General features: G+C 36.5%; 1 non-coding gene across 1 annotated transcript; it reads left to right on the forward strand.

Moving 5' to 3' along the window:
• Positions 1-1,124: 1,124 nt before the first annotated feature.
• LOC116215753 lies at positions 1,125-1,227 on the forward strand. Its single transcript, XR_004158553.1, has one exon. It is a non-coding gene; the product is annotated as a U6 spliceosomal RNA (small nuclear RNA).
• Positions 1,228-22,074: the final 20,847 nt, after the last annotated feature.

Below are 22,074 nucleotides of genomic sequence, written 5' to 3' on the forward strand. Positions count from 1 at the left end.
TGTCTCAATTTTGACTCAAATTTTCACTTTTGACATAAAAAATTCAAACTTTTATGTTTTGTCTCAAATCTGACACGTTGTCCATTGACTGTCACGAATTCCATCTAATTGCATACATGGCAGATAATGGAGTGATGCAAGACCCACCGATCCAATGAAAAAGCGACATATGTATAATTATCTTTTGAAAAATTAAAAATAAACCCTATTTTTTTTTTCATTTTCATATGTTTGCCTCTCCTGTCTCCTCAATCCATTCTCTCTCTCTTCTGCAACTCTCTCTCTCCCTCCCTCTTCTCTCCCGTTTGGTATGCGGGGATAAAATTGAATGAAAATGAATGAATTCTATATAGGAAATATAATGGTATTGAGTGAAAAAATATAATTTTCTTTAATGATCATTATAAATTGAAGGAATATAATTATCATATTAAACTTATTTACCAAGATATCATGTTATTTACATTCTTAGATATATAAATAAAAAGAACATATATAATAGTTCACAATATATAGTATGAAATGAGGGAATGACCAGTTACTTTCTTTTTTGAATGAATGCTCATTCCATCAAAAATAAAGGAAAAAGATGATAATACGGGAATATTCTTTCCAATTTAAATAAGAGAGACTAATAATAAAATGAAGTAAAATGAAGAAATGAGCGTTCCATATCATTCTATTCATACGTACTAAACGAAATCTTACACTATGAACATAAAGATATTGAATTTGACAATGACTCTAATTATCTACCTCTTCAAGATACCGATGCCGAAGGGATAGAGGACGATGAGCTCTGGACTGATGATGAGGAATACACAGAAGCTAGGGGAAATAAGAAACTATTTGAGAACATTTGGAGTGTACTAGGCTACTAGCTGCGGCAACTTCACCAATATGCAAGCGGGCTGTTCGGCAAATATGCAAGCTCTAATGGGTATAATGTGAAGTGGGAAAACGTGAAGTTAGGTAAAAGCAAATGTCAAATCCAAGTAATGAGTGGCACTTCGTTCCAAATATTAATGCGTATATCTAAATCTCATATTAATGCGTATATCTAAATGAGATTGTAATAATTGTTAAAAAAAAAAATATGTGTGAAAACTTATTATTGAATAGAAGTCTTTTCGGAGACATCCGATAAAATTGGAACGATACAGAGAAGATTAGCATGGCCCCTCCGCAAGGATGACACGCACAAGTCGAGAATAGAAGAAAAATATAAAAAACATTGATTATGTGTTGAATTGATTAAAAAATAAAGTATATTGGGGACATTTATTATTAAAAGATTAATTGTAATAATGATTTGGAAAAATATATATCTGAGAATTTATTATTAAATATGAAAAAAGAAAAAATAGTAATGATCATATTATTGAATTTGAGAAAAATGGAGTAGAGTAGAGTCGCAATAGAGTTAAACCAAACGAATTTTTATAGTACTCAATGAGCTTCTACGACAATGTCCTTCCCAAAATTATATGAAATTTATCGCTTGTTTTCCTTAAATAAGATTTCATGTTCGAGTCTTGTGATTGGAGAAATTTTTTATTGTGAGAGTTTTACCCCTTTATGAGTCGATTCGGCTTGAATTGGATTAGTCGTAGCTCGTTGAGTTTTTGCTTCCTAGATAGCTACCATTCATTGGTGTATATATATCCTAAAAAATGAAAGAGCACAAAGACATCAATCCAATGCATGCATGTATATATTGATCGATTCGACTCTGATCAGCCCACATTATATTAAGAACAACAATTTCCCAATCGTGAATTTTCTCTATTTAGAAAACTCGAAATTAATTCCCTTCATTTGCTTTTTTTCCGATGTTGAGACTGTTCGTTTCAAGGACGCAGCCAATCATAAGGAAAAATAGAAAAGAATTGATTTTAAAAGGCAAAATACCTAATCTCATTTGTAACTTTATATTGTGAAGATAAAATAATCCTTTTTGGCTCCGTCATTCCTGCTTCCTTCGTGGAATCACATCAAAATAGCCCAAAGTAAGATTACCACATTTAGATGTACTTGGGGCAGCATCCGACTGATAAGTCTGGCCATTGAAGACTGAATTTACCTCAAAAAAAGTCCAAAACTCGAAATTAATTCCCTTCATTTGCTTTTTTTCCGATGTTGAGACTGTTCGTTTCAAGGACGCAGCCAATCATAAGGAAAAATAGAAAAGAATTGATTTTAAAAGGCAAAATACCTAAGCTCATTTGTAACTTTATATTGTGAAGATAAAATAACCTTTTTTGGCTCCGTCGTTTCTGCTTCCTTCGTGGAATCACATCAAAATAGCCCAAAGTAAGATTACCACATTTAGATGTACGTGGGGCAGCATCCGACTGATAAGTCTGGCCATTGAATACTGAATTTACCTCAAAAAAAGTCCAAAATACCGGCGAGAGTTCCATGTAGTTTTCACACTAGGATCGCAAGTAGTTTTCATGTAGTGTTCACGTCACTAGGATCGCTCCATGATCGTCAGCTGGGCTCAAATAGAACGGCGAGGATGGGTTGATCACCCTTCCTTCTCAGCCAATGCATCATTCCCTTTCAGTTTTTCTTCCTCCATGGCAGTAGCCCTTTGATTCTTCTCTGCAGCCTCAGAATCGTCAACCCTCTGATACCATCTAAAGACAATAAACTTACGCAAGGAATTTTTTATATTCACTTTTACTGAATCAATGTACAAGGATGATGTTTATACAAGAGAGCCAAAAAAAAAAAAACAGAGAAAGAATGTTAGAAAGAAAATCAAGGAAGATATTATATATATTGATACATAGATACCTAATTTGGGATATATATGCAAATATTCAAGAATTCCCCGATCCTTAACAAGCTTTATATCGTGAAAATAAAAATGGACCTTATGGCTATGTCGTTTGTAGTCGTCGGTCCATCTAACCGATAAGAATTTTTAAGTGGGCAGCAGGGGCAGCATCCATCTGACAGATAAAAATTTATATGTGGGCAGCAGGGGCAGTGTCCATCGGTGCATCCATCTGACCGATAATAATTTTTATGCGGGCAGCAGGGGCAGCATCCATCTGACCGATAATAATTTTTATGTGGGAAGCAGCATCCATCTGACAGATAAAAATTTATATGTGGGCAGCAGGGGCAGCATCCATCCATCTGACCATCAGCTTCACCCGTCCGGTGTTGACTAATATTGGGGAATTTCTAAGAGGCCTGCAGAATGGGGAAAAGAAGATCAGTGGCGCCTTCCGCGTTCGGCTTTTTGATCGGGGTATTATAAATAAGCACATGCATGGGGTTCTGACGATCAGCCATGACGAATTAAAAACCATGTCAGGCCCTATTAATCCCGACCACAACAAGCAGGAATCCCGGCCTGGAACCATCTGCGTTTGCAAGTTCCTGGTGTGGGCCACCGTATTTTTCCCTTTCCTTGCCGTCATCGTTTTCCTTATGATACCTGCTACCATGCCTCCTCGATTTGATATTGGGGTATCCTCCGCCTTGTCTTTTGATATCTCCTCGTCCCTCGTCGTCACCAGCTGGAACATCTCCCTCTTCGGAAGAAACCCTGCCAGCCTATTCCGGGTCAAGTACTCCCACGTGACGGCCAGCCTGAGCATTGACTCGGCCCCACTCTGTCCCTCCTCAGTTGTCCCCGGCTTCACGCAGGCCACCCGGAGTACATATGAGATAGTTGCCCATTTCCGTTCCGTCCTGGCTGTCATGAATGACGTGAATGGCCGATACCTCGTGGCTGCTCTGTCTAGTGGCAGAGACATCACCAATGTGGAAGTAAATGTGATGGCGAGGCGGAGGGCGGCGCTGGGGCCGGTGTGGGTTCCTGTGACGGATTTATCAGTCTGGTGCGCTGACCTTGTTTTCTCTGCAGGGACCGATGATAACGTCAGTAAAGCCGCTCATAAGTGGATGCTGCAGCTCGGAGGTCTGGGAGCCTGTGACATCAGCTTTCTCGACGTCATCTAGACTCAGCGAAAGATTCTTTGTTTAGTAGGAAAAGTTTTCATGAATAGCGATTTAGAAGCGGATGCACGGATCGATAACTATGGATTGTTGTTTATTTTACTCCACATACAACGAAATCATATTAAACCTATAGATGAATACCGATTTAGAAGTGGGTGCATGAATTCCCAAAAGGAAATATCATAAGTACTGCCTTGTCCTGAACCATCACAATAAAAGTTATAATCGATTTTTTTTTTATTTTGCATTAATTTGAAACCACGTGCGTCTAAAGCACCTTTGTACTTAGATCAATGTAATTGTATGTAATCTAGAGCAATAGCATGATGAACCAAAAAATCTCCAGAACCTATTATTAAGAATGGTGAATTATTATTCTCATTGACGGCATTTGACCAGCCAGCCGGGCTATTGGTTTGAGATAAAAGATTCCAATCAATATTTTTCGGTTAATTTAAAGTTTAAAAAAAGGAAAAAAAAAAAGAGAAACCTTGCATAAAACTTTTTGTCTTCTTTTAGGGTGATGAAAGCACATTACAACTGGACCCCTCTCAGGGGCCCACTAGGCACCAGACTCCTAATGCCGTGTACTAGTTTTTGTCCGTGCAATGCTAGCTTGAAGCACATGTGATTTATACACGTGTACGGCTAAAGCCCGGTGTTCCAAGGCAAACTTACAGAAAATTACATATAAGGGGCAACGGAATTATATTAACTACTGGTCATAAGAACATTTACAATTTTCAAGAGAAATGAAAATCGAATCATATATAATATAACAAAATTCGAGGAGCGATGCCGTAAATGCACTACAACAATTTTTTGGAATCCTGAGCTTGTCATTGATCGTACTATTTGGAGAATTTAATTCTCGGTAGGAGGGTTGTATGTTTGTCCATTTCTATTCATGCTGTTCGAGAACTATATAGAAGGGCGCATGGAATTATTTGACCGATAAAAATTAAATTTTCATTGAGCATATATATATATATATATATAGGATCACTTACACGTTGGATTTACACGTTGGATCTCATACAATGTGCGTGATATCACTTTTGCATCGAATAGATAAGGTAAATTTTGAAAGAGACGAGCTGGTTTCGATTGAATTTTGTCTCGTAGCATAGAACCATTTGATATTCGAATATCGTCCCACAAATCTCTCGATCCGCTAACACCTAAGCGTTTGTTCTCTAACTCGTCCATGCGAACATGAAACACCTTAGGATCTCCTTCTCGATCCATAATACGCTCTTGTGAGGTTGCCTCGGAATTTAACCAAAGTCTTACGGGAGATTTTGACAGGCTTTAATGGATGGTAACTCAATTAAGTCTTGTCAATGCCAGCTTAAGGGAATTCCCTCACCCGACATTTCCACTGCGGGCCCGCCCACACTGCTGGCGAGCGGGGAACTGGGGATCCTTTCCCCACTCGTATCCCTTTTTTTTTTTTTTAAATAATTATTATTATTAAATTTAATCTAAAAAGGTTGCACGAAATTTTGTTGACGTATCGAAATCCAATTCCATTTTGAATGTATTTCTTATGTTATAAATCTAACCCGAATAATATAGCATAATATCTAATTGGTTCGTCTGAATAAATGATCTGGTCAATATAATCGTATCAATTATTTTCAAAAAATATTTTCACAAACTTATATCTTAAAAAGTCAAAAGAATTTTCCTATTGAAAATACTTTGATTATTCTTGTGACTGCTTTATTTATTTTTTTTAATTTCACATTTTAACCCACTTGTTAGTATTTTAAACCTGACCAAAACAAGGTGGCAAGTTATTCTTTTAATTCGTTGAGTGGGATCCTTTCCCCACTTGCAGCTTCCTTTTTTTAATTTTAAAGTTTTATTTTTTTTCTTTGATTTTATTACTAAATACAATCTAAAAAGGTTATAGGCAATTTTATTAACCCATCGGGATTCAGTTCCATTTTTAACCCATTTGTTATATTATAAAACTTACCCAAATAATGTAGCACGATATCCGATTAGCCCATTGGAATAAATGATCCGGTTATTATAATAGTATCAATTATTTTCAAAAAATATTTTCACTAACTTTTGTATTAAAAAGTCCAAATAATTTTCCTATAAAAATACTTTAAGCACTCTCTTGACTGCTTTATTTTTTAAAAATGTTCACATTTTAAATCCATTTGTTAGTATTTTAAATGCGACCAAAACAACGTAGCAGGTTATTTAGTTAATCCGTTATGATAAATGATCTTGTCATTATGGTCAGGTCAATCATCAGAAAAAGGCAATTTTTCACCTACATTTTGTATGGATAAATAAGAAGAAATTCCGTGTAAAAAAATACTAGATATGGAAATTAAGATATATGCATTTTTTATTTAGGTTTCTAATGGGAAACATTTTTCCATTTTTTAGAGTTTATTCTTCACATGCCCATGAACATTCCAAACACATCATCTTATCATTGTTAATAAAATAAACATCTTCCCCATTCACAATTTTTTAATTTTTAATTTTGATTTTTAAAATTCATTTTTCTTTATTTATATTGCAGAATTTGAAAAAGCTAGTAGGTAATCCGGTCCCCATCGAGACAAACTAATGATTTGGTCTTTTTTTAATCCATTTCTTAGTATTTTAAATCTAACTCGAATAATATAACAAATTATCTAATCGATCTGTCAAAATAAACGATCCGGTCATTATGATCGAATCAATTATTTTCAGAAAAAATATTTTCCACCCAACTTTTGTTTAGAAAAGTTAGGAGAAATTTCATATAAAAAATAAGTTGAATACCCTCACGATTGCTTTTTATTTTTTAAAATTTTCATTTTTAAACTTTCACATTTTTTAACTGCTTTGTTAGTAATCTGACCCAAACAAGGTAGTAGGTTATCATGTCCACCCGACGGGATAAACGATCTGATCATTATGATCGAATCAATTATTTCAAAAAAAAATGTTTTCATACAACTTTTGTATAGATTAATTAGTAGAAATTTCATATCAAAATACTAGATATACAAATTTAGATATATGTTTTTAATTTAGGTTGCCAATGGGAAACCTTTTTCCACTCTTGGGAGTTTATCCTTCACGGGTCCATCAACACTCCAAACATATCATCTTAAGATCTTATCATCATTGATAAATAAACGCATATAAATAATAATAGTTCTTCACATTAGTATATCTAACAAATTATTTGAGACTCCTTTTGAACCTGAGGCGAAGCGCGGGCTCATGCCTAGTATTTCATGAATACTAAACTTAACAAAAGAAAAAAAAAAGCGCACATGGGGAATAAGCTTTAGTATTTTGTATACTACGTAAATGGAAGGTCAATTTTAATAATGAACGTTGTGAAACAGATTTAAAACATTGGGTGTGTGTGTTTTTTTTAAGAATTATAATTCATAATAATTAACTTGTAATAGTTATTCAAACTATTATGATAATTAAAAAGAATGACCAAATAGTTTTATCGGCCTGCAGCATTACGGGGATTGCTTGTTAGTGTTTTGTATTGACAATGGGGAACAACAAAATTAATAAAATCACGATTAACATGCGTAGAAACACCGAACAAATTATCGTGAATACTGCAACTTCAAAATATGAAATATTTCAGAATAATTCTTTAGTATTAGATATATTCGATTAATCTACTTGTCATCTAGTTTTAGCTCATGTGCATTGTAAACATAGGCCTAAGAGAATAAAACAAGTCAGTTTTAGAAAGAAAATATAATTTTGAAATGAAATAAGGTTGGAAAATATCTTTAATTTTAGCAAAGAAAATGAGAAAATTATCGTTCAAAAAAAAAACAAAAGAAATTATCATGCGAGAAACCAAAGATTTCGGGAGAGATATTTCGTGAAGACAAACCATTTTTAGAAAGCAAATGTAATTTTGGAACGAACGAAATAAGGATAGAAAATATCTCTTATTTTTAGGGAATAAAAAAAAGGAAATCATCATTGCAAAAAAAGAAAAAAAAATGATAGGAGCCTCCAGCAAACTCTCGGCAAATTATACTGCTCACGACCATTAAAATTTACAAACGCGATCGTCGGAAGAATATGGTGCTTGCGGTTTCACGTTCTCAACCAGACATGCTATGACAGTTGGCCACCTCTCCGGTAGACTCTAAATGGCTCTGGGCAGCTAATGTCATCCAAACGTCGGCTCAGGGGAGCTAATGACTCTAGTACCTGTCATATTCAACGACATTAGGGTATAACCCGATCGAAAGTTACTGTTGTTCTGGCCACCCATTATCGGTGTGGCATAGGAAGATGCATATATCATTCATCTATGGACGAATGTATCATAACAGCCGATATCTTTTGCCGACCAAATTTATTGATGGAAGTGTAATTTCCTCGGCAATATTAAGTTAGTACCGAAGCACTTCTGAATCTGCCGAATATACATGCACATGTGCTTCAATCGATTAAATCCCCGCGACAATAGTGTAATTATACAGATGGCCAAATAATTGCCCAGAGAAGATGGATTTTTCCCGCTAAAGTATGGGCGCCATTTTTTTTTTTTACTTTGGGTAAATTACACAAGAAAATACAAATTTTCAGTTTTGTCTCAAATTTGGCTCAAATTTTCACTTTTGACATAAAACAATTCAAAGTTTTATATTTTGTCTCAAATCTAGCACGTTGTCCATCGACTGTCACGAATTCCGTCTAATTGCATAAATGGCAGATAACGGAGTGATTCAAGACTCACCGATCCAATGAAAAAGCGATATATGTGTAATTATCTTTTGAAAAATTAAAAATGAACCCTAAATTTTTTTCATTTTCACATATTTGCCTCTTTTGTCTCCGCAATCCATTCTCTCTCTTCTGCAACTCTCTCTCTCCCTCCCGTTTGGTATGCGGGGATAAAATGGAATGAAAATGAATGAATTCTAGATAGGGAAATGTAATGGGATTGAGTGAAAAAAATGTGATTTTTTAATGACCATTACAAAATGAAGGAATATAATTATAATATTAAAATTTTTACAAAAATATCATATTATATACATTCTTAGATATATAAATTAAAAGAATATATATGGTAGTTCACAACATATAGTATGAAATAAGAGAATAATTAGTTTCTTTGTTTTTTGAGAGAATGTTTATTCCATCAAAATAAAGAAAAAAAATGATAATGAGGGATGTTTTTTTCTATTTACATAGGAGACACTAAATTATCTACCCCTTCAAGATACCGATGCCGAAGGGATAGAGGACGATGAGCTCTGGTCAAATGATGAGGAACAAACAGAAGCTAGGGGAAGTAAGAAACAATTTAAGAACATTTGGAGTGTCCTAGCTGTAGCAACTTCACCAATATGCAAGCAAGCTGTTCAACAATATGCAAGCTCTAATGGGCATAATGTGAAGTGGGCCAACGTGAAGTTAGGTAAAAGCAAATGTTAAATCTTGAGTTTAACTCCCCTCCTTTCCAACTATTAATATGTATATTTAAATGAAATTATAATGATTATTAAAAAAAAGTATATGTGAGAATTTATTATTGAATAGAAGATAAAGATAAAAAGTAATGATTATATTATTAAATTGATTAAAAATAAAATATATTATGAGAATTTATCATTAAAAACTTGATTGTAATAATGATTAGAAAAATTATGTGTGAGAATTTATTATTAAATGGAAAAAAAGAAAAAATAGTAATGATTATATTGTTAAATTTGGAAAAAATAAAGTGGAGTAGAGTCGCAATAGAATTAAACCAAATGAATCTTTATAGTTCTAACAAGCTTCTACAACAATGTCCTTGTCAGAATTATGTGAAATTAGATTACGTCGTGAGAATGACATAGGAAAAAAGAGCATACAAGAGTTTATTTATATAAGTAGTTTGGCGCTTGTTTTTTTATGTAAGGTTTCACGTTCAAGTCTTGTGATGAGAAATTTTTTTATTATGAGAGTTTTATCCTTTAATGGGTCGATTCGGCTTGAATCGTATTATTCGGGGACTCGTTGAGTTTCTACTTCCTAGATAGCAAAATATAAAATAAGGGTTAATAATAAACAAAATTATAAACTTTCCACGTTTTAACAATTTTAGCAATAAATTTTTTTAAGCCAATTAAATTACAAACTATCGATTTAATAACAATATTAGTACACAGTCAATTTCTCCTATAATTTTAGCAATGCCAGTTAAAATTAATAGAAAAATTGATGGTGTGCTAATATTATTATCAAATCGGTAATTTGTAATTTAATTGTCTAAAGAAATATACGAAATGTTTGAAATTTTTTTGATTATTAAGCCCTAAAAATAAATAAAAAAAACAACCAGACACGTAAAGGGGTCCAATCTCTGTAATCGAAATTGCCACTGGGGGGCCCACCAAGCAAAATTCGAGAGCCATTTCCTTCCTTCTGGTTGCGGCCCAGCGACTTCATGTGGAGCGACGGCGAGATATTCCTCGCGTATCACACCCTCCAAAAGAGCGCGTGGAGAGATCATCAATACCACGAAGGCCCTGACGCAGTCGAATGATCGAATCCCCCTCCTCAGCAAACACACGAAGTCGCGCTCTGACTGCACAAGCAGCAAATTGCGTCTTTCTAGTAGCTTCCCCACTGCGGGCCCCACCCCGTCCACCTTGAAGATCCCGCCACGTGTAAAGAGCACCATCTCCTCTTCCCCCTCGCGCTTGAGGAGGGACCACAAAGACCCAATCAAAGGACCATCGCTTGCCAAAACAAGAGCTCGGAAGTCGGACGAACCTCGGCCATTTTCGCTTTGTTTACTTAAATTAAGGTCCAGCTTATGTTCCTGGAAAACGTTAGCATGTGCCGGACTAAATAGAAACTCATGAGGTGGACGAAATTAGGGAATTTGCCGTTCAGGGAATTCAAGGAAAAAAAAAATCATATACATAATAGTTTATGATAGATAGATAGATACGATAACAAATCATATCTATAAAAATTATGATCTGATTTATTTTTTTGAAAAGCAAATATAATAATAGCTATTTGAAAACACAAATATGATTTATTTTAATTGATAAAATCCTACCCAAACTTAATATATATAATAGTTTATGTGACTAACAGGTTAATGGAATCATAGACAACATATATAACACATCATATCTATAACATGTTATACAAAATATCCATATTTTTAATATTTTGTGCAGATCATGCAAATCTATATCTATATGTTTTGAAAAATTAAACAATAAAAAATTCGTTTTCTTAAAAATTCTAAAAGAAATAGAGAAAATAACATATGATTCCATAAATTATACAGCTTTAAAAAATAATCAAATTATTTTTTAAAGAAAGTTAAATGAAGAAAATAACAACCGGTCCTGTAAATCTATATATTCTCAAAATTTTTTAAAATCAAAAATTCGTTTTTTCATAGAAAGTTAAAATAGTTGACAAAATAATGACAGGTCTCGCAAATCTATATCTATATATTTTACAAATTTAAAATAAATCAAAAATTCATTTTCAAGAGATGTTAAAAAATCGAGAAGTTAACAACTAGTATCACAAATTATATTGAAAAACTAAAAGAACTCATTTTCTATTAAATGCTAAAAAACTCGAGAACATAACAGTTGATTTCACAAATTATACAGCTTTGACAAATATTAAGGTAAAAATTAAAGATTATTTTTTAAAGAAAGTTAAAATGAAAAAAAATAATGACCGTTCCGCAAATCTATATATTTTAAAAAATTTTAAAAATCAAAAAATCGTTTTCTTTTTTTAATGGGGAGTTAAAATAATCGACCAAATAATGACGGGTCTCGTAAATCTATATCTATATATTTAAAAATCTAAATAAAAAAAATTAGCTTTCAAAAGATGCTAAAAAATCGAAAAAATAACAACCGGTCCCACCAATTATATTGCTTTAAAAATATAAAAAAAAATTAAAATTTCTTTTTAAAAGAAAGGTTAAAAATAAAGAAAATATGAGTTTATTTATCATCTTCATTATATATATTGCAATAAATAATAAAATATTTTGTTCCTCTTCATCAAGAAGAACTATATCCATGCCGATTAAGTCATTGTTCTTTGTGTTTACTGCGTCCCATGATCTAATCGCTCTTGTTTTTATCTTCCAATAAACTATAAGACATGCTAAACAATCAAAGAGAAAAAGTAATACTTTATTGGGAGATCGTGGGTTCCTTCTTTAGTAGACATACGTACTCTGTTTCTAAAATCTATATATTTAATATAACATATCACATGTGCTTGCACATGGAATTACCTGAATCTATGGGCTAGTGGGGTATTCATGGGTCCGGGAAGAATAAATTCATCGTTTTAATATATATATATATATATATAAATAAATCTTTCATGTTGATCTTATATTTATCTTGATCGTCTATGCATATCAGATCCTTGTTCTTTCAGTATTCCATGGTTATCCCCTACGATAGATCTTGGGTTGAAATGGTATCAGAGCCATAGGTGGGGATAGGATGTATACTCCGTTTTGATTTTCAAATCCAGTAGAACTCGTAGGTCATATCATCTAGGACCGTCTTCATGGCTGGTAGAAACTCATATAGTGTTCCTCTTCAGGTGTGGCAAGGTACATATCTATACAATGAACTGAAGCTGGTAAACATAGTAATTAGGCTGCCATAGCGTAGGTCTCTTTAGAAGTCTAGATTCAATATCACAATGAACTGATGCTAGCATAAGAAGTAATGTTATGAGGCTCTAATGTCCATCCAGTCGCTCTAATGGACCCTACACATTCACCGTTCATAGGAACCCGGGGGGAGTCCTAAGGTATTCCCGTTTGTAAGTCCCGACGGTTAGAGCAGTTTCAGGGAGAAAATTGGACAATGGCCCGGTAGTGTTATGAACACCGTCTAAGTAGATGGAGGTTATCGGCTGGAGTAGAGTTATCCTTGTGCATTATCGTTCGTCTAGGTACAGCAGTTGGGATAGGAGAAAGACTGATAGAGAGTCTTAATGAGTTTGTCAGCCTACTATTATTGTTAAATCCAAGTACAGCAGTTGGGTAAGGTATGTGTTAGATCTTGCAAGGAAACACTGTGTGAGGCATCTTCCGAACGTCCCGGTATGTCTTAGATCTTGATCTTGAGAGAAGCTGGGTAGGAGAATTAGATACGGTTTAGCATCTTCTAACCACTAGGCTATTGGTTCTATAGATCTCTAGAAATTTCGTCTCCTCATGCATGTGGTTCTTATAGCCAAAAAACCGATAAGTTTGCTTCTTTTCATAAAAAACTCGATAAACTTGAATCTGAATTAAATGCCCAAAGAACATCCTTAGAATCAGGAGCATCCACCCTGGTTAGGATCCTCAGGGGATTTAAGATAGATTTCGATAACCTTAGGAAGGATTTCCTAGGACCCCATAACGATGACAAGAGAAGATGGCTGTATGAGTCCTTCTCTGAAAACATAATCAAGTCTCATATCCAGGATAGTTGGATAGCATTCATGCTAAAAAACTCCACAAACATCATGTTTTGGGATTGGTTTGAAAACCATTTCGTACCAGAAAGAATGGTATGTGTAACTTAAAAAACCATAAAGTGGGATCTTGCTAACGCAGACCCGGTTGAGTCGACACACCCACCTTTAGGTACCCTCCAAATAATCCATCAAAAGGCGGAGATCAAAGCTTCTCCCTTCAAAATGAAAGTGGACGATTCACTGGCCCCCAAAGATATTAAAAACATCTTTGAACAAAATTACTTCACAAACCAGTGTCTTTCCACCATAGGTTCCCAATTGGATAGGATAGAACAAGAAGTCACCAAGCCTGTTGCCAACCAGGTAGGGACCTCTAGTCGTCCAAACCAATCAAGACCTTCACCCATAGAGTCTCTCAGAAAACCTCTTTTTAAACCCCATGAGATTCCAATCTCTAGGAAACAAGAGTTTAATCAGGAGCTAGAGAGAAAGATAAAAGGCATAAATCTCCAAGAAAACTCCACACTCACGAGTCTGCCCAAAATGGTCATCCCTGACACTCCCCTTTCAAGAATAGAGCCAGGAACCCCATTAAGAGCAACAAAACTCAAGGCACAAGAGTCTCAGGGCTCGAATGTCAATACCATCGATAAAATCGGAGATTTAGACGCAATAGTGTGGAAGGAACCCCAAAAACCCTACTACACTACCATAAGTGCACCAGACCTAGTTTTGGAAGAAAAACCCAATATTGTCCAAAATAGGTATAGTGCCAATGCCATATATGAATGGAACATTGACGGGCAATCTGAGTACAACATACTCAGCGTCTTGCAGCAAATGACGATGGTGTCAAATGCTTACAAAACTCAGACGCGACTGTCTGACCTAGCCATAGCACACATGCTTATTGCAGGGTTCACTGGTCAACTGAAAGGATGGTGGGATAACTACCTATCGCCCTTTCAACAAAACGAAATCCTAACCAGCGTCAAGACTGATGAAGTAGGTGAGATCATATGGGATTCAAACAATGAAGATATCCCTGATGCCGTAGCAACTCTAGTCTTTGTCATCTCCCAACATTTCGTAGGAGATCCTTCTCACCTCAAAGACAAAAACCTAGATTTGCTATCAAACCTAAAATGCAAAAGACTGTCTGATTTTAGACAGTACAAAGATACCTTCCTCACTAGGGTCATGTCTAGGGAGGATTGTAACCAGCCGTTTTGGAAAGAAAAATTCCTAGCAGGTCTGCCAACCTTGTTAGGAGAACAAGTCCGAAACGAAATCAAATCCATAAATCATGGCCAGATACCTTACAAAGAACTGAGTTATGGAGAGCTCATCAGCTTCATCCATAAGGAAGGTATCCAAATGTGTACTCAGCACAAACTTCAAAAACAATTGAAAAAAGAAAAGGCCTAGACCATGAAAGAGCTTGGCAATTTTTGCCAGCAATTCGATCCCTCTTTTCAGGTCGACAAAAAGGTCGAAAAAACCAAAACCTGCAGTAGGGACTGCAGCAAAAAACATAAGCCCAAACCATTCCATAAGAAACCTAGATTTCCCTCAAAAGCCCAATCCAGTGAGAAGAGCGAAAAGAAATTTAGCTCCTCTTATAAATGCTTCAAATGTGGGAAAACAAGCCATACCCAAAGGTATTGTTACCTCAACAAAAAGATTCATCAATTGGAAATTGATGAGGAAATCAAAAACCAGGTCTGCAACCTGTTGATAGAGTCTTCTGACTCTGATACATAATCCTCAACAGAGGATGAAGAAGGCCTGCAAATGGATGAACTTGACTGGTCATCCGATGAAAAATCGATAAATGTCTTAACAAAAGATCAGGAATTCCTGCTAGAAATAGCGGACCAAATCCAGAACCCCTTGTTAAGAAAACAATATCTTGAGAAGTTGAAACAGGGCACTCTCGATTGCGAGACTAAAACCCCTAATTACAACCTCTCTGAAATCCTTAAGAGGCACGACAAGAAACGAGCTCATAAAACCTCGTTTGATGCCCAAAAGGAAATCGATAATCTCAGGAGTGAAATTGTTTGTCTCAAATTTGAGCAACAACAACACTCTACCATAATAGGCCGTTTGGAAGAGCTCATCACTGGGGCACCAAAACCCTCAGCTAGCTCCGATCCCGTCCTCATGAAAAACCAGGATAAAAACCCAGAACAAATTCTGGCCCTGGACCAAAAAAAAAATGACCAGCATGAAACCCTAACCATGGTAGGAGACCTCTCTCCTAACAGATGGTTGATCAAAATCACGCTAGTCATAAACCATAATCTGTTTATGAATGCAACTGCTCTGTTTGATACATGTGCAGATGAAAATTGCATTAATGAACAATTCATTCCTGCCAGATTCTATGAAAAAATAACTGAATCACTTTCTTCGGTTAGTGGCACCAAACTTGACATCAATTACAAGTTGAGTGAGGTAGAAGTTGAACAAAATAGAGTCCGGTACAAAACCTCATTTTTGCTAGTACGGAACCTTAACCATAATGTCATACTAGGCACCCCATTCATCCAGCTTTTAAAACCGTTTCTGGTCACCTCATCTGGCATAGAGACGCATAAGCTTGGAAGCAAAATAAAATTCCATTTCATCTCTGACAAATGTGTTTACAAAATAGACTGATTCATTTGATGCAGGAAATGGCCGTGGAATCTGCTCAAGAGTGGTTACACCAATGGCTGTTTGAACTGTTGCAAGATGACAGTCTTGAAAAAATACAAAATGATATACAGGACGGGGAAACAGACTCTATGGATCGTATTTATGCATCATATGTCCATAATATCTGTGCCCTCATCGATCATCCTGTGTCCCATGTGTTGTGTGCATATTTTGACAGGCATTGCAAGAGAGTCCCTCCTTGCGATAAAAAACCCTGTTTTATGCATATTAACTCCACTTTAAAAACCTGGGAAGATTATGAGCTAGTCATTGGCCATTATCTCTACCAGGAACCAGTGGTGGTTGATTTAAACATAAACTTGCCATAACCTTTGTTCATGTCCACTTACAGGAACATGGAACTCCCTTGGTTTGACCAGGCTTGCGAAGGCTCCTCTTCTAGGAGCAAAACACATAAACATCAGAATCTGCCTCTACCTCCAAAGAAGCGATTCTGCATAAAGTCCAGCCTCACGGCTTGGCGGCCTGACTCCAGGCAACAACTCATCTTGGATGATTTATGGGCTTCCATAAAGAATCCTCAAAAGGGTGAGGAATCCATAAATGCATTGGTCCTTCACATGGAGGAACAAAGCAACAGCAAAGCGTCCATGCAGCAGGAACTTTGCCAAAAAATCGATTCACTGCAACAAGAGCTATCCCTCCAAAAAGCTCAGACTCATGCTTTCCTCCAAAACAGGTTAGTTGAGTTCGATAATTTTACAGAGCACTTTGCAGAAATGCAAAGAGATAATCATGCTCTGAAGAAAAAATTTAAAAAGAGTGAAAAAAGGAGAGATATTCTGGAAAAAGAAAATGAAGGCTTCAAAAAAGAAATCGAAAGCCTATGTGCGGAAAGAATAGAAGTCTTGGAGTTTTTTGAGACCTGCCTCAGAGAAAAAGACGCTCTTGAAAAAGAAAATAAAAAATTCAAGCAGATTTGGAGTCCTCATCAACTCCATCGATAATTCGGTCAGACGTTCCCCTCATCGGAAATATGACTGAAAAAATGTTTTCTAAAAAACCCATTGAGGTAACTCTTAGTGGCATTTTCCCTCAAGCAGGAGAAATCCTGTTTCTTTCAAAACTTCCTGACGACATTGTCTTAAAAATTTTTGAGATAAGTCTTCAGGATTTTACTACAACCATGATTTCCTTTTTCAAAAGACTCCTTCAGTTCTGTGCCTGCACACAAAAAGGAATTGATGGATGGTTTTGGAATTGGGAAAGAAAAAACCATTTTCAAAATGATTTTCCACAGCCCTGTGACCAACACAGTGAGGATGATGCTTTTGAAAAAGCTGATATCTTACTCATGGATGGTTGCAGGCATATCCTGGAATTCTCAATCCCCAGGATAAGTTTTTATGTTTTCCCTTTAAAAGATAAATTTTATAATCATCATTTCGATTTTTGTGATATTCTGAAATATGGAGTTCTCAAATCCATAATCCTAAGACCAGAGGATGAACATCGGCCAGAGTATCAATCCCTTTTTAGGGGTAATGCTTGGGACCTCATCAAAAAGTCCTTGCACCGATCGTCCAGCCTCTTCATCAGCATTGAATCCTCTCCCCCAGAGTGGATTTCCCCCATAAAAGTTCAACCTGCTATCCATTACATATTTATCTCTCCGGTAAGTTCAAGGAGTGTTCTCACCCCAGAGGCAAAGTTTTGGCCAGCAGATGGACAAATCATTACTCAGATCAGCAAATGGCGAGCTTGGGTTCAAGTAAATGAATGGCACTGGCGTCAATACCCATAACATATTCTCCAGTTCTCAGGTACATGCTAAAGGGTTTTCCTTCATATCTCTCTCATCGATATGCCGATCCAACCAAGGTTCAGCACCCGTCATGATGTCTTTCTGGACAAATTCGAGGAGGAGTTTTTATTGGATTCCCAAATTGCTCATCAGCGATATTAATTGCTAGCCTCACCAACCTAGAGCGTCCGCCCATTGTACTGTTTCAAGACACGTGGATCATTACCATACAAAAAACCTTTCGGCTCAAAAGGCTATGCCCCACATTCAGCGCAATCTCCGGAAGCGTCCCACCACTACTCACAGTGGTACCATAACGGACAAAAAACCTTTCGGCGAGCGTGCCCGACATAAAGCAGCAATCTGTCACTATTTGCGACAAAAAAGGTACTATAGCTACAGTTCTTCCACTGGACTCGATAGTACCTCGCATGTGAGTGCACAGTCCAAAGCTGCACAGCGACAAGGCATCCATCACTGCCTATAAGAGGAGTCTCCTTCCAACATCGAAGGGGAGGACTCATCCACCGATAATACTCTCTTCTTCTCTTTTCTTCTTCTCATATGTAAACATCCGGCTCCTATAACCCGGATCCTTAAACCCCCATTCTGAGTGTAAGTTCTAGTGTAAGCATGGATTGAGTTCTTTCAGACTCTTTCCATTTTCTTTCTTCTTCTCATGTCTTCTTTTGTTTTCTTGAACATCATGTACTCCCTTCAGCCCATCATGGGCTAAGTTTATGAATAAATCTTCCATGTTGATCTTATATTTATCTTGATTGTCTATGCATATCAGATCCTTGTTCTTTCAGTATTCCATGGTTATCCCCTACAATAGATCTTGGGTTATATATATATATATATATATATATATATGTGTCACAATTTAGGAGTAGCAATCATATCTATAAAAGATTTAAAAAATTGAATTTTATCATGCCGTATATCTTTAAAAAATTTAAGCAAAATTCGTTATTAAAAAATTAATATAATAATTTAAAAAAATCTAAAATTCAAGAAAATTCCATTAAGCAATCTAAGCATTTTGAGCCTATCTGGCCGGACCCAACACAGCTCCGCTTTATATTATATATATATAGATTTCGAACCCCTCCCATTTTCTTGCAAAAGAAAACTGCCTTCCCCTTCCACGCTATATACACGTAGCAAAAGATTCAATATATCTCTTGTAAACGTTTTAAGACACTTCTCTAACTGTTTCTATACTTGGATTGGTTGGGATGACAATCAGGAGCCACATGACCTAGGTGAATTTTGGCTACATGCATGCTTGATTTTGTTGGTCTTTGTACTTTTGTGGGTTATCCCCGAACTGTTTTTGATTAGTTATGAAGTTTCCTTATTTATCGAGAAATGAAAAAAAAAAAAGGGATCATTTATCAAAGGTTTCTTTTGGTGCTGAAAGTAGTTGGTAGTCGTAAATCAACTGTTGGAAGATTCGACCTGATGACGTATTTCGGCTCCATCATGCGTGATCTGTTTCTTCTTTGCCTTACGCACCCGTTCGATCAACTTCCCCAGAAAGTTCAGGCCAGACTCGATCACTAGCTAGGCAATTCGGATGAGTTTAGCTTAATTATCAGAAGCAGCGACCAATGGCAGGATTAAAAGGATTGACCTCCTCTGCGGGATACAATTCATGGGTCAGTTTACATTCGATTTTTAATTAGAAAGAGCAGTCAATGGGGAAATTTTGTTTTTAGATCCTCAGTCAATGCATTTGCAAGTGCAACCATTCATTGTCGTATATATGTCCTAAGGAATGAAGGAGCACAAAGGCATCAATCCAATGCATGCATGTATATATCCGTCGATTCGACTCTGATCAGCCCACACTATATTAAGAACAATAATTTCCCAATCGTGAACTTTCTCTACTTAGAAAACTCGAATTAATTCCCTTCATTTGCTTTTTTTCAATGTTGAGACCGTTCGTTTCAAGGTCGGAGCCAAATCATAAGGAAAAATAGAAAAGAATTGATTTTAAAAGGCAAAATACCTAATTTCAATTGTGACGTGCAACTTTATATAATTTATATTGTGAAGATGAAGATGGACTTTTTGGCTCCGTAGTCCTGGTTCGTTTTGGTTTCCCATCAAAATAGCCCAACGTCAGATTACGACAGCATCCATCTGACCGATAGTCTGGTGATTGAAGATTGAATTTTCCTCACGGCAAGCCCAACGTAAGTTGCATTCTGCTGCTGCCGGCATGATCCATACCTTGTTGACTAATGTTGGGGAATTTCTGTCTAGTGCACTGACCTTGTTTTCTCTGCAGGGACCGACAATAACGTTAGTGAAGCCGCTCATAAGTGGATGGTGCAGCTCGGAGGACCGGGATCCTGTGACATCAGCTTTCTCGACGTCATCTAGCCCCAGCGAGAGATCATTTGTCAAAGGTTTCTTCTGATGCTGAAAGTAGTTCGTAGTCGTAAATCAACTGTTGTAAGATTCGACCTTATGACGTATTTCGGCTCCATCTTGCTTGATCTGTTTCTTCTTTGCCTTACGCACTCGTTCGATCAACTTCCCTAGAAAGATCGGGCCAGACTTGATCACTAGCTAGGCAATTCAGATGAGTTTAGCTTAATTATCAGAAGCGACCGATGGCCGGATTAGAAGGATTGGACTCCTCTGCGGGATACAATTCATGGGTCAGTTTACATTCAATTTTTGATTAGTAACAGCAGTCAATTGGGAAATTTGGTTTTTAGATCCTCAGTCAATGCATTTGCAAGTGCAACCATTCATTGTCGTATATATATCCTAAAGAATGAAAGAGCACAAAGGCATCAGTCCGATGCATGCATGTATATATCTGTCGATTCAGACTCTGATCAGCCCACACTATATTAAGAACAAGAATTTCCCAATCGTTCATTTTCTCTACTTAAAAAACTCGAAATTAATTCCCTTCATTTGCTTTTTTCCAATGTTGAGACTGTTCGTTTCAAGGACGAAGCCAAATCATAAGGAAAAATATAAAAGGATTATCAAGAGAGGGTATAACGCAGCTCGTATGGTAACCAAGAGGTGCCAAGTTCGATATTGACGCAGCGTACAACGCGAGTAACCGTCACAGACCCGTTGATTCGCGCACGAATACCGGAACTACAACCTTCTATACCTGTTGATTCTACGAATACCAGGAAATAGGCATCAAACTCGAATCCGAGATTGGACAAAGCACGAAAGCTCTGAATTTTATTGATAATCAAAAGACGACTCTAATCTCCTTTGCCCTAGGGCTTACATCGTTTAAATAGAGAAAACGAGAATATATCGCAAGAAATAAAAATATTCTTAAAATAAAGTATTTCCTAAAAATATTCTTAAAGATAAACTATTTCCTAAAAATATTCTTAAAAATAAACTATTTCCTAAAATATAAAAAAAGCCCTAATTAACATAAAATTGCCTATTTGAGGCCTTAAACGATCAAATTCGGCCAAAATCTCGTCTTTTCACAGGCAAAGGCTGTGAGTTTTGCTTTAGAGGCTGTTTCCTTTGAGATAGGGTTGTCAGAACCTATTTTTCTCCAGGTACCGATTTGCAAGGTCGTCTGCCGCATCATTCTCCCATGGGTTGAGAGAATTCGCCCTCGAATTCGCCCTAGGAGTCTAGAGATAAAATCAGCAGCATGATTTTCCCCATGCCCATCGAAGTCAAAATCAAGAATATATTCCATTATCTCAAACTGATAAACGACATTGCTATCAAAAGCTGAACGTGGTCCAAAGCGGGTGCAGTCAAGGTTCCCACTATCAAGATTCGGCAAACATTCACCAAGATCCCGCAATTCCTTGATAGATTTAGTTATCGTCACCGTTGCCCCAATCCCAATTCCTGTCACAGTCTCTTCCTCGTCGTCGAACTTGGGCTCTCCATCGCCTCTCGCTACAAAAAATGCTTCATCGGATGGATCCTCTTCGGAAAACAAAGTCGCGTCCCCTTCAAAATTGGAATCATACCCGATTTCCTCTCGATCAGGGTCAGAATTCGAATTAGGGTTTCTCCGATTCTGATTCTCCAAAAGTGCATCCATTTGTTATGTTAGCTGCTCCATCATACGATCCATCCTCTGATCCCTCTGCTCCATCCTCTGATCCAGCTGATCCAGC

The sequence above is a fragment of the Punica granatum genome, chromosome 7 (genome assembly GCF_007655135.1).
Source record: "Punica granatum isolate Tunisia-2019 chromosome 7, ASM765513v2, whole genome shotgun sequence".
Lineage (NCBI taxonomy): Eukaryota > Viridiplantae > Streptophyta > Magnoliopsida > Myrtales > Lythraceae > Punica > Punica granatum.